Source organism: Bos mutus, chromosome 20 (genome assembly GCF_027580195.1).
Source record: "Bos mutus isolate GX-2022 chromosome 20, NWIPB_WYAK_1.1, whole genome shotgun sequence".
NCBI lineage: Eukaryota > Metazoa > Chordata > Mammalia > Artiodactyla > Bovidae > Bos > Bos mutus.
Genome location: NC_091636.1, coordinates 21,398,570 through 21,413,580, shown reverse-complemented (window position 1 = coordinate 21,413,580; position 15,011 = coordinate 21,398,570). Strand labels below are relative to the sequence as shown.

At 38.7% G+C, this 15,011-nt stretch overlaps 1 protein-coding gene across 1 annotated transcript in view; it reads right to left on the bottom strand.

Moving 5' to 3' along the window:
* Nucleotides 1-15,011, bottom strand: part of IPO11 (importin 11) — a 204,860-nt gene that overhangs the window by 77,314 nt on the left and 112,535 nt on the right. The window lies entirely within an intron of this gene.

The following is a 15,011-nucleotide window of genomic DNA, read 5'->3' as shown; positions in this document are numbered from 1 at the left end:
CTTTGGCTACTTGATGCGAAGAACTGACTCACTAGAAAAGATCCTGATGCTGGGAAACATTGAAGGCAGGAGGAAAAGGGGACAACAGAGGATGAGATGGTTGGATGGCATAACTGACTCAATGGACATGAGTTTAAGCAAGCTCCAGGAGTTGGTGATGGACAGGGAAAACGAGTGCTTCAGTCCATGGGGTCGCAAAGAGCTGAACACGACTGAGTGACTGAGCTGAACTGAACTGAACTACCTCTTCTCATCAAAAACCACAGGAATTAGCAGAGCCATAAATCTCTGGAAAGGAGAGTAAAGGAAAAACTAAAAATAACACTGGTTGGAAGTCTACTTAAGAAAAAATTGCCAGATATTCCCAAGTCTGCATATTTGGGCAACTGACCAATGGGGACTCCCCACCCCAGGAGAAGACAATGTATTTTCTTTAAAGGGTCTAAAAGAGACATTTCAGACTAAAAGGGCCCAGCAGTGCCTGGTACTATTAATTGAAATAAACTTACATCAAGGCACATCATTGTAAAATTTCAGAACACTAAGAACAATAAACAGAAGCTTCAAGTTGGGGAGGGGAAACGGGTAGGGGAAGTCGGCATGACTCTGAAAGAGACTTCTTCAAGAAAACTGAAGTACAATAATAAACCCCTATGGGTCAATCTGTCTGAATGTGTGGAACAGAGAAGTTGCAGACAATTTAGCACACTTAAAAAATTACACCAAAAAATTTATTAGCTCCAAACATTATAGAAGTTTGTGCAGAAAAGGAAAAGTAATCACATGCTAAATATTAAGACTTTTAATATATAAATTCATTGAAATGTACCATTCAATACAATCCAGCTCTCTGCCATTAGGCATTTTCTTTATACACAGAGGTAAAGTCACTGTTGTATAAAGGATTCACTTATTTCAGAACTAAAATGGAAGGGTCTTTGCAATCAAAAAGGTTAGGAACCATAGAAACTGTGAGATCCTTTCTGAAGAAGTATACAGGGAAATGCCATTATCAGACTTGGAGGCAAGCACTGTGGATCAGAATTAAGAGAAAATTCAGAAAGTATAACTGATTAGATATAGAAAAGAATTGGAACAGCTGATCAAAAGCGAAGAAATCTGGGAATACTCATTTTCACATATGGTCAATGGGTACAATTGTGATGCCATTAATAATAGTGAGGCTTTGTTTTAGACACAGTGAACCTGAGATAATTTTTCTTCTGGGATAATCCATATGGGAATGGTCTTATATTATTTTCACACTCATGACACTACATAGGGTCCACTTTTCAGGGAAGTTATTGCAGCTGTGACTGAAAAATCATAGAGTTCAAATTATGACTATTAACAAAGTGAGAAAAGAAGGTTCTTGCATAATGATCAAAATCCTATCTTTCACTTCTAAACAAGATTTTTGAAAAACGCATCTAGTGGTTTCAGTGGTAATAAACAACTCTGCATATTTTAAGCAGAATGCATGTATACCTAGATGGCCAAACATCTCCAAGAGGAAATAATACTAAAGACAACTACAATAATAAATAACAGGTAGTTTTATTAAAAGATAATTTACAGATATTAAGAGAATTTAAATCGTAACTTACTCCTCTTGGAGGGTGGGGGACAGAATCCTTATGTCCTCAGAGATTTTAACATGTTCCATGTGTTTTAATGCACTTATTTTAGTTTCCATGTTCAAACTGTACCCTTACTAGTCAGTGGGAGCTCCTTCAAGTTGACTCTTGCATTCTTTAGACAGAATCCCATCTTCTCTTCCTTCTGGCACAAGGAGATCATCCCGGTTTATCTTGTGCCCCTCCCACCTGAGCCCTGGAGTCAACCAGCAGCAGGATACAGTATTCATAGACCAAAGTATTTAATCTAGGTTCTGAGATGCTCATTGTCACTGGACTGACACTGCTCCTAGGTCTTGGCTTACATGAATTAGGAAATCTGTATTTCTCTTCCTGAGAAGCATATACCAATAATTCACCAAATCCAGTTTAAGATTATAGCATTTTACGTTGTTGCTGTTCGGTCACTAAGTTGTGTCTGACTCTTTGCGACCCCATGGACTGCAGCATGCCAGATTTCCCTGTCCTTCACTATCATCCTGAATTTGCTTGAAGTCATGTCCATTGAGTTGGTGATGCCATCCAACCATCTCATCTTCTGTAACCTCCTTCTCCAACTGCCCTCAATCTTTCCTAGCATCACCGTCTTTTCCAAGTTGGCTCTTTGCATCAGGTGGCCAAAGTATTGGCACTTCAGCTTCAGTGTCAGTCCTTTCAGTGAATATTCAGGGTTGATTTCCTTTAGGATTACTGGTTTGATCTCCTAGCTATCAAGGAACTCTCAAGAGTCTTCTCCAGGATCACAGTTTAAGTATCAATTCTTCGGCACTCAGCCTTCTTTATGGTCCAACTCTCACATCCATACATGCCTAGTGGAAAAACTACAGCTTTGACTATATCGACCTCTATCGGCAAAGTGACGTCTCTGCTTTTTAATACACTGTCTTGGGTTGGGAAGATCCCTTGGAGGAGGGCATGGCAACCCACGAGGTTGCCATGTATTCTTGCTTGGAGAATCCTCATGGACAGAGGAGCCTGGCAGGCTACAGTCCATGGGGTCACAAAGAATCGGACACGACTGAGTGAGTAAGCACAGCACAGCACAGGTTTGGCATAGCTTTTCTTCCAAGGAGTAAGTGTCTTTTAATTTCATGGCTGCAGTCACCATCCACAGCATTTTATGTAACTTCTTTGATTTTATGGTTCCATCCTTCTTCCCTTGTATTGAAAAATATGATATTCAAATAACCTTATCTGCTTCTTACTGTTATATACAAAATATCCACATATGGGTTTCAAAATAACAATACCAATCTTACTGATAACGATAACAATACTGAAAGCAATTTATAATTTCCTTATGTTTCTTTCTGTTTTAACGTTATATCTCACCAGGAACATACATATAAAATACTGTGTATCAAAGTTACTTGAAATATTCTCAGATGACTTATGCCACTAACACAGTAATAGTTAGATTCAAACGTTTCCTTTTTAAAAAATCTTTAGAACTGCTTTTACTTTATTATTTTAAATCATGTAAAACGTCTCTATGACCCCAACCCCTAAAGTACAAAATGTACTTTCTGAAAGACTTAGTTTGCATTCTCAGTTTGCATTCTCTGCCCCTCTTTCCCCTACTTAACCACTTTCATTAATTTGATTTATTTTTCCATTGCTATCTATGTGCACTCTTCAAATACAGGAAAACTCTGGACTCTGTTCTTTGCTTATAGTCTCAAATCACTCTGAAACTGTATATAGATGTTGTCTTCATTTCTTTCTAAGGTTGCACAGTATTCCTCTGTGGCTAAATAAGCTGTAGTACCCCCTATCCTATCATCCAACCCCCTATTACTATTTTTATCAGCATTTTGTTATTACATACATAACTTCTGAATTTTAGTTTCTATCCACCTCCTTTCCGATTATACAGTTTGGAAACAGATTATTTTTATAGTTCCTGTGAAAAATGCAGGCTTTTAGTTTGTGCCTTACACTCAAATCATTTTCTGGATTTAGGCTTACGCAGCATACAAAGTGATTAAGAGCACAGATTCTGAAGTCAGAAAGCCTATGTTTATGTCACAGTTCTAATACTTACTAGCTGGGTGACCCTGGACAAGGTATTTATTTCTTTGTGATGTAATTTCTCATCTGTTAAAATGGTGGAGAGAACAGTACTATCATCACAGGTTTATGTGAGGATCAGAAATGTGTAGTAAACAGTAAATGCTAGTATTAGCTGTAGTTATTACAGAATAAATTATACCTTAAAGATATGTGTGCCATCTTAAATAAGGCTTATCACAGTGAATAAAACAATGTGGCTCACTACTGCTTGATAAGACCATGATAAAAAAGAGAATTTCTAAACTCAAATTGGTGTATACAATAGAGTTAAATTTCAAATTTTAAAAAATGCTAATTAAAATTTGTGTATTTTTAGAATATAATTATATTCATCTAGATAATTTGTCCCAACTCATTGAATACAATAAAGCCTATTTTTGCTCCTAAAGCAGGCATACTTGCCTCTCTATCCAGTTTTCATAACATACTAATTTTCTGCTTCAGAGAACAAAGAAGCTACTTCCAGATACTGTCAGAAGTAGTATAACAGTGACATTTAGTCAAAAATATATTAAAAATGTTATATAGCATACTCTACTAAGAAACAGTATCTGAGAGATATTAAAAAATGAAAAAATGAGTTAATATTAAAAACTATTGTAATTTTATTGGAACTCTGAGAATAGGAAAATGCCAAAAATTTTGAGCATTATCTCAGCTTTCAAGTGCAAGCATAATAGCACCATTATTCTAAAATATTATTTTGTATAAAAAATGCAAATAATTCGTGATAATGAGTATATGTCTAGTATCTAACATCCATTTAATAAATAATTAAATTCAGTTTCTAGGATTTCAAATCAAATATGAGGTTTAGCTACAGCAGTGCTATACAAAAATAGTCTTTTTGTTCGTTTGTTTTTGCTTTTTTGTTTTTTTTTTAATTTTATTTTATTCAACTTTACAATATTGTATTGGTTTTGCCATATATCAAAATGAATCTGCCACAGGTATACATGTGTTCCCCATCCTGAACCCTCTTCCCTCCTCCCTCCGAATACCATCCCTCTGGGTCGTCCCAGTGCACCAGCCCCAAGCATCCAGTATTGTGCATCGAACCTGGACTGGTGACTCGTTTTATATATGATATTATACATATTTCAATGCCATTCTCCCAAATCATCCCACCCTCTCCCTCTCCCACAGAGTCCAAAAGACTGTTCTATACATCGGTGTCTCTTTTGCTGTCTGGTATGCAGGGTTATTATTACCATCTTTCTAAATTCCATATATATGCGTTAGTATACTGTATTGGTGGTTTTCTTTCTGGCTTACTTCACTCTGTATAATAGGCTCCAGTTTCATCCACCTCATTAGAACTGATTCAAATGTATTCTTTTAAATGGCTGAGTAATACTCCATTGTGTATATGTACCACAACTTTCTTATCCATTCATCTGCTGATGGGCATCTAGGTTGCTTCCATGACCTGGTTATTATAAACAGTGCTGCGATGAACATTGGGGTACACGTGTCTCTTTCGATTCTGGTTTCCTCAGTGTGTATGCCCAGCAGTGGGATTGCTGGATCATAAGGTAGTTCTATTTCCAGTTTTTTAAGGAATCTCCACACTGTTCTCCATAGTGGCTGTACTAGTTTGCATTCCCACCAACAGTGTAAGAGGGTTCCCTTTTCTCCACACCCTCTTCATCATTTATTGCTTGTAGACTTTGGATAGCAGCCATTCTGACTGGCGTGAAATGGTACCTCACAGTTAAAAATAGTCTTAAACACAGGTTATTAGACTGGCAATTTTTAATTCAAGAATCTATATATTATTAATGATCCCCTGAATCAAGACAAATTAGAAGTGGTCAAACAAGAGATGGCAAGAGTGAATGTCGACATTCTAGGAATCAGCGAACTCAAATGGACTGGAATGGGTGAATTTAACTCAGATGACCATTATATCTACTATTGCGGACAAGGAATCCCTCAGAAGAAATGGAGTAGCCATCATGGTCAACAAAAGAGTCCGAAATGCAGTACTTGGATGCAATTTCAAAAACAACAGAATGATCTCTGTTCGTTTCCAAGGCAAACCATTCGATATCACAGTAATCCAAGTCTATGCCCCAACCAGTAACGCTGAAGAAGCTGAAGTTGAACGGTTCTATGAAGACCTATAAGACCTTTTAGAACTAACACCCAAAAAAGATGTCCTTTTCATTATAGGGGACTGGAATGCAAAAGTAGGAAGTCAATAAATTTACCTGGAATAACAGGCAAATTTGGCCTTGGAATACGGAATGAGGCAGGGCAAAGACTAATAGAGTTTTGCACTAGTCATAACAAACACCCTTTTCCAACAACACAAGAGAAGACTCTATACATGGACATCACCAGATGGCCAACACCGAAATCAGATTGATTATATTCTTTGCAGCCAAAGATGGAGAAGCTCTATACAGTCGGCAAAAACAAGACCAGGAGCTGATTGTGGCTCAGACCATGAACTCCTTACTGCCAAATTCAGACTTAAATTGAAGAAAGTAGGGAAAACCACTAGACCATTCAGGTATGACCTAAATCAAATCCCTTATGATTATACAGTGGAAGTGAGAAATAGATTTAAGGGCCTAGATCTGATAGATAGAGTGCCTGATGAACTATGGAATGAGGTTTGTGACATTGTACAGGACACAGGGGTCAAGACCATCCCCATGGAAAAGAAATGCAAAAAAGCAAACTGGCTATCTGGGGAGGCCTTACAAATAGCTGTGAAAAGAAGTGAAAAGCAAAGGAGAAAAGGAAAGATATAAACATCTGAATGCAGAGTTCCAAAGAATAGCAAGAAGAGATAAGAAAGCCTTCTTCAGCAATCAGTGCAAAGAAATAGAGGAAAACAACAGAATGGGAAAGACTAGAGATCTCTTCAAGAAAATCAGAGATTCCAAAGGAACATTTCATGCAAAGATGGGCTCATAAAGGACAGAAATGGTATGGACCTAACAGAAGCAGAAGATATTAAGAAGAGATGGCAAGAATACACAGAAGAACTGTACAAAAAGACCTTCACGACCCAGATAATCATGATGGTGTGATCACTGACCTAGAGCCAGACATCCTGGAATGTGAAGTCAAGTGGACCTTAGAAAGCATCACTACCAACAAAGCTAGTGGAGGTGATGGAATTCCAGTTGAGCTATTCCAAATCCAGAAAGAGGATGCTGTGAAAGTGCTGCACTCAACATGCCAGCAAATTTGGAAAACTCAGCAGTGGCCACAGGACTGGAAAAGGTCAGTTTTCATTCCAATCCCAAAGAAAGGCAATGCCAAAGAATGCTCAAACTACCACACAATTGCACTCATCTCACACGCTAGTAAAGTAATGCTCAAAACTCTCCAAGCCAGGCTTCAGCAATATGTGAACCGTGAACTTCCTGATGTTCAAGCTGGTTTTAGAAAAGGCAGAGGAACCAGAGATCAAATTGCCAACATCCGCTGGATCATGGAAAAAGCAAGAGAGTTCCAGAAAAACATCTACTTCTGCTTTATTGACTATGCCAAAGCCTTTGACTGTGTGGATCACAATCAACTGTGGAAAATTTTGAAAGAGATGGGAATACCAGACCACCTGACTGCCTCTTGAGAAATCTGTATGCAGGTCAGGAAGCAACAGTTAGAACTGGACATGGAACAGCAGACTGGTTCCAAATAGGAAAAGGAGTACGTCAAGGCTGTATATTGTCACCCTGTTTATTTAACTTATATGCAGAGTACATCATGAGAAACGCTGGACTGGAAGAAACACGAGCTGGAATCAAGATTGACGGGAGAAATATCAATAACCTCAGAGATGCAGATGACACCACCCTTATGGCAGAAAGTGAAGAGGAACGAAAAAGCCTCTTGATGAAGGTGAAAGTGGAGAGTGAAAACATTGGCTTAAAGCTCAACATTCAGAAAAGGAAGATCATGGCATCCGGTCCCATCACTGCATGGCAAATAGATGGGGAAACAGTGGAAACAGTGTCAGACTTTATTTTTCTGGGTTCCAAAATCACTACAGATGGTGACTGCAGCCATGAAATTAAAAGACGCTTACTCCTTGGAAGGAAAGTTATGACCAACCTAGATAGCATATTCAAAAGCAGAGACGTTACTTTGCCAACAAAGGTTCGTCTAGTCAAGGCTATGGTTTTTCCTGTGGTCATGTATGGATGTTAGAGTTCGACTGTGAAGAAGGCTGAACGCCGAAGAATTGATGCTTTTGAACTGTGGTGTTGGAGAAGACTCTTGAGAGTCCCTTGGACTGCAAGGAGATCCAACCAGTCCATTCTGAAGGAGATCAGCCCTGGGATTTCTTTGCAAGGAATGATGCTAAAGCTGAAACTCCAGTACTTTGGCCACCTCATGCGAAGAGTTGACTCATTGGAAAAGACTCTGATGCTGGGAGGGATTGGGGGCAGGAGGAGAAGGGGACGACAGACGATGAGATGGCTGGATGGCATCACTGACTCGATGGACGTGAGTTTGAGTGAACTCCGGGAGTTGGTGATGGACAGGGAGGCCTGGCGTGCTGCGATTCATGGGGTCGCAAAGAGTCGGACACGACTGAGTGACTGTCTGATCAAATCTGATCTGAACACTTGTACTGGCTGAGTATATGATAGGCAATGTTTTAAGTGGCCTATACATATAAGGTTATGCATCCTTACCTCAACCCTAGGAAGTAGGTAAAGTTTTTATCCTTATTTGACAGATCAAAATTGAGGATTAGAGATTAACTTGCTCACCTCACCCAGCTGTGAGGTAGCAGAGACAATATTCTAATTGTAACAGTTTTGCTTAAGTCATCTGCTAAGTTATACTACATCAAGAATATAACTTAAATAGTAAGAGAAAATATTCCTCTTAGGACATATCCTAAAAACTTGCCTCATTTTTAAATAAATTTCACAATCTCATTCTGTATGATGAACAAGCTGTCTTTCAACAATTACTTTACTAATAATATTGCAGAAAAGCAGGAGGAAAAATCCATTTAAATTTTTTCTGGTAGGTGTTTAAATGTAAGAAAAATTCTAAGTTTTTCATCAGTTAGAATTTATAGATTATACTTTAACACAAGAATTTCAGATAATGGTAATTACAGATTATTAAAATCATATAGTATAACAGCTTTTATAATAAATATGAGAATTTAAGTCCAGAATGTACTCAAGAATGTGTAAGTAGCAGAGCTGGGTGTACAAAACCAAGACACAGGTCAAGGAGAAAATAACATTCCACATGCAGTTATTATTTACTAAACTTAGGCTCATGGAAAAGCTTACAGTCAAGAAGAGAAAGATAAATCACACACTGAAAAATGTACAAAGGCAACAGCAAAATGACAAGGCAACTTTCTCTCAAATTTCTATCACTCCCACATTGCCAATCAGTTATTTCTCAAACAGAATTAAGTTCCAAGTATCTGAAAGTATCGCTACTTTCAGAAAAGAAACTATCACTGAGGCAAAAGATGAAGCTGAAATTCTATAAGACAGATGGAAGTTCCTCAACATAATCAGTTTGGTAAGAGCGTAAATGCAATAAAAATTCACAACAACATTTTAGCGAACAACAGGACAAATGTTACTTGGCTTGTAAGCTTTAGGGCTAGAATACTTTGAAATTAGAAGTGAGGTTGATAGACACATGGTAGGAAACAAGCCTCAAGTATCTGGGGTCAAGACAAGTCACACACAGATTATTACTCTTATGTCACAGCACAAGCTTCTCAGGAACAAGGGCCTATACTCCCACCCTTTATCCCCTACTCTAAAAAAGAAACCAAAGAACCTATGAAATTAAAACCAAAGAGTTCTGCTGTATTTTCATTCTATATTTGCCCACTTCCTAGCTTACAATACTATGATTTTGGATTTAAGTTTCCATTGTGATTTCAAACATAAAATGTCAAATAAGAGAGTGTGCTGAAGAATGTAATGGGTTAGATAAAAAATCTTTCTGGGAAAAATCAGAATTAACCAAAGAACATTTTATTTCAAGCCTTGTTAAAAGCCTTTCTGCAAGAAATCCCTCAGAAGTCTACGATGACACTTTAACTGAATCATTCTTAAATAGCAACAAGATAGAATTCATTTAAGAATGAATACTGAGGGGCCTCCCGGGTGGCTTGGTTGGGGGAGTCAGTCTGCCAATTCAGGAGACCGGGAAGATCTTTGCAGGTATAATTAAGATGGAGTAATTAGGATAGGCCCCATCCCTGGTGGTTCAGAGGGTAAAGAATCTGCCTGCAATGGGGGACACCCAGGTTCGATCCCTGCATCAAGAAGCTTGAGAAGGAACTGGCAACCCACTCCAGTATTCTTGCCTGGGAAATCCCACAGACAGAGGACTCTGGCAGAATACAGTCCGTGGGGTTGCAAGAGTTTGACATGACTGAGTGAGTAACACACACTTAACCCATTATGACTGGTGTCCTTATAAGAAGAGAAGACAGAGATATAAGGAGAAGGTCATGTGACAACTGAGGCAAAGACTGGAGTGACGCATATTTAAGCGAAGGAAGTCAGAAATTGATGCTAACTACCAGAAGCTAAGAAAAAGGCATGGAACAGATTTTCCTCTAGAGTCCTCAGAGACAGGGTAGCCCTACCGACACCTTGATTTCCGACTTCTAGTTTCTAGAACTCTGTGAGAGAGATAATCACTATAAATACTATAGATTAGTTCCTGTTGTTATAAACCACTCAGATTGCGGTACTTTGTTATGCTAGCCCTAGGAAACAAATATCATTCTTAATGATATCATCATTTTCTCATCGCTTTACAATTTAACACTTCAGTAATTTGGCATATGAACCTCTCCAATTTACAGATACTAAAGGTTTTAAATAACACCATTATCCCCACCCTCAACAGATAATTCTCACAATAGTCCCTCTGTTCTTGTTCACTTCTCTGCAGTATTTAACACTGTATTAATCTAATTCACCCTGCTAGGACTGCCAGATTTAGCAAATGAAATACTATGTTTTATCGGCAACCCTAACCCTACCAAACAGTTAAGACTCAGCTCCCATCTCAACTCCCTCTCTCTGAAAAATGTTCTCTACAAAATGCTGGGTTGGAAGATCACTTCTATACTCCCAGAGGAACATAAAGCAAACAGATAGCAACGTCTAATAGTAGAAAGTGTTCATGAAAATCACCTGGGGAACTTTTTAAAAAGAAATCCTAACATCTTATGTCATACTCAAATTTACAAAAAGTTCACCAGGTAATCGGAGACACCTCTAATCTAAAACTATGTAACACAGTAAATATGGGCTAACTGTTTACCAGCTTCCAACCCCAAAAGAATGACTGCTCAAGAGCAGAAACTGTGGTTTCCCTATCACGTGTGCCTAGAAGAATGCACTGAAGATCAACACCAGGGGGTGGCAGACAATGCTGCTGGGCCAGATCCAAACAACTGCATGATTCTGTTGGATACATGTAGTCTATGCCTGCTTCAATTGACAACAACAGAAATAAACACTTGAGACAAAAACGCTATGGCCCACAAAACCTAAAACATGTACTATACAAAAAGTTTGCTGACACCTGAATCACACGGTTAGGTGAAGCTGAAATTGAATGGCTCTATGAAGACCTACAAGACCTTCTAGAACTAACACCCAAAAAGAGTCCTTTCCATTATAGGGGCTGCTATTGCTGCTAAGTCACTTCAGTCGTATCCAACTCTGTGCGACCCCATAGACAGAAGCCCATCAGGCTACCCCATCCCTGGGATTCTCCAGACAAGAACAGTGGAGTGAGTTGCCATTTCCTTCTCCAATGCATGAAAGTGAAAAGTGAAAGTGAAGTCACTCAGTCATGTCCGAATCTTAGCAACCCCATGGACTGCAGCCTACCAGGCTCCTCCTCCATGGGGATTTTCCAAGCAAGAGTACTGGAGTGGGGTGCCATTGCCTTCTCCATCATTATAGGGGACTGGAATGCAAAAGTAGGAAGTCAAGAAATACCTGGAGTAACAGGCAATTTGGCCTCTGAGTATAGAATGAAGCAGGGCAAAGGCTAATAAAGTTTTGCCAAGAGAACACACTGGTCATAGTAAACACCCTCTTCCAACAACACAAGAGAAGACTCTGCACGTGGACATCACCAGATGGTCAACACCAAAATCAGGCTGATTATATTCTTTGCAGCCAAGACAGAGAAGCTCTACACAGTCAGCAAAAACAAGACCGGGAGCTGACTGTGGCTCAGATCATGAACTCCTTATTGCCAAATTCAGACTTAAATTGAAGAAAGTAGGGAAAACCACTAGACCATTCAGGTATGACCTAAATCCAATCACTTATATGAGGAAGTGACAAATAGACTGAAGGGATTAGATCTAACAGACAGGGTGCCTGAAGAACTATGGACAGAGATTCATGACATTCTACAGGAGGCAGTGATAAAGACCATCCCCAAGAAAAAGACAAAATGGTTGTCTGAGGAGGCCTTACAAATAGCTGTGAAAAGAAGAGAAGTGAAAGGCAAAGGAGAAAAGGAAATATATACCCATTTGAAAGCAGAGTTCCAAAGAATAGCAAAGAGAGATAAGAATGCCTTCCTCAGTGATCAGTGAAAAGAAATAGAGGAAAACAATAGAATGGGAAAGACTAGAGATCTCTTCAAGAAAATCAGAGATACCAAGGGAACTTTTCATGCAAAGACGGGCACAATAAAGGACAGAAATGGTATGAACCTAACAGAAGCAGAAGATATTAAGAAGAGGTAGCAAGAATACACAGATCAACTATACAAAAAAGATCTTCATGATCCAGATAATCACAATGGTGTGATCACTCACCTAGAGCCAGACATTCTGGAATGCAAAGTCAAGTGGCTCTTAGGAAGCAGCATCACTAAGAACAAAGCTAGTGGAAGTGATGGAATTCCAGTTGAGCTATTTCAAATCGTATACGATGATGCTGTGAAAGTGCTGCACTCAATATGTCAGCAAATTCGGAAAACTCAGCAGTGCCACAGGACTGGAAAAGGTCAGTTTTCATTCCAATACCAATGAAAGACAATGACAAAGTATGCTCAAACTACCGCACTCATCTCACATGCTAACAAATTAATGCTCAATATTCTCCAAGCCAGGCTTCAACAGTACATAAACTCTGAACTTCTAGATGTTCAAGCTGGATTTACAAAAAGCAGAGGAACCAGAGATCAAATTGCCAACATCCACTGGATCATCAAAAAAGCAAGAGAGTTCCAGAAAAACATCTATTTCTGCTTTATTGACTACGCCAATACCTTTGACTCTGTGGATCACAACAAACTGTGTAAAATTCTGAAAGAGATGGGAATACCAGACCACCTGACCTGCCTCTTGAGAAACCTATATGCAGGTCAAGAAGCAACAGTTAGAACTGGACATGGAACAATAGACTGGTTCCAAATCCAGAAAGGAGTACGTCAAGGCTGTATATTGTCACTCTGCTTATTTAACTTCTATGCAGAGTACGTCATGAAAAACGCCGGCTGGATGAAGCACAAACTGGAGTCAAGATTGCTAGGAGAAATATCAATAACCTCAGATATGCAGATGATACCACCCTTATGGCAGAAAGTGAAGATGAACTAAAAAGCCTCTTGATGAAAGTGAAAGAGGACAGTGAAAAAGTTGGCTTACAGCTCAACATTCAGAAAACGAAGATCATGGCATCTGGTCCCATCACTTCATGGGAAATAGATGGGGAAACAGTGGAAACAGTGTCAGACTTTATTTTTGGGCTCCAAAATCACTGCAGATGGTGATTGCAAACATGAAATAAAAAGACGCTTGCTCCATGGAAGGAAAGTTATGACCAATCTAGACATCATATTAAAAAGCAGAGATATTACTTTGACAACAAAGGTTCATCTAGTCAAGGCTATTGTTTTTCCAGTAGTTGTGAGAGTTGGACTATGAAGAAAGCTGAGCGCTGAAGAATTGATGCTTTTGAACTGTGGTGTTGGAGAAGACTCTTGAGAGTCCCTGGGACTGCAAGGAGATCCAACCAGTTCATCCTAAAGGAGATCAGTCCTGGGTATTCATTGGAAGGACTGATGCTGAAGCTGAAACTCCAATACTCTGGCCACCTGATGAGAAGAACTGACTCATTGGGAAAGACCCTGATGCTGGGAAAGATTTAAGGCTGGAGGAGAAGGGGACAACAGAGGATGAGATGGCTGGATGGCATCACCGACTCGATGGACCCAAGTCTGAGTAAGCTCCAGGAGTTAGTGATGGACAGGGAGGCCTGGCGTGCTGCAGTCCATGGGGTCACAAAGAGTCGGACATGACTGAGTGACTGAACTGGACTGACCCACATGGTGAAACTGAATAATCAGCAGCGATACTAAATGCAGCCATTTGAAAATCAAATTAACATGCATATTAACACAGATATCTGCAGCGTTATACAAGCATATAAGTGTATAATAAATGTCTGAAGAACAGAACATTAAACAGTGTGATGCTTGAATATGTTCCAGTGGTTGGTTAATATGAAAGAAGACTTTACTATCTATACAAACTAATACCCACTTAGTTTCCCGAAATATACTATGGATTGCTGCTTTGATTACTGTGGTTAATGCATTTCTAACAACGAACCTTTTTGGGAAAGCACATTTTCATTTCACTGGGAGGAAATCAAATAGCTTTTAGGATCTAAAGCCAGGACTTTCACACACAAAAAATGCTACTTGGCTATGTTATAATAACACTTCACCTAATCAGCTCTCATATCTGACTTAAAACATAGCTAAGAAATTAGAAACAAAAAATAGATGCTTTTAACAAGAACACCTTCTCAGAAAGTTCCATACAAAGTAAGTGTATAGGAACCACATATATACATGTAAAGATATATTAACATATATTTAAAATATTTATATCTAAGTATATACATTTGATACAATTTATATCTTTAATATGTAGATGTATAGATAACTCGAGCCTGTTCTTAATTATACAAACTATATACAATATATAGAGATATAGTGATTCCATAAAGATATAATGCATAAAAATAAACTCATAGCCTATCAAGTTTTTTTTTTTAAATGGGGATATAACTGACATATTACACTATATCGGCTTCAGGTATACAATGCAATGATGCAACACTGGTTCTTTGTTATATACAATTCATACGAGCTTGGTACTCTAAATTCAATAGGCAATCCAAATTAAAAGTGCCAAATTATAGTGGGATACTGTGTCCCAAAAGCAGGTGAACAAACTGGACAGGTGAGAAGTATCAGACGTCACCACCCTTTGGGTAATTTATAAGTTTT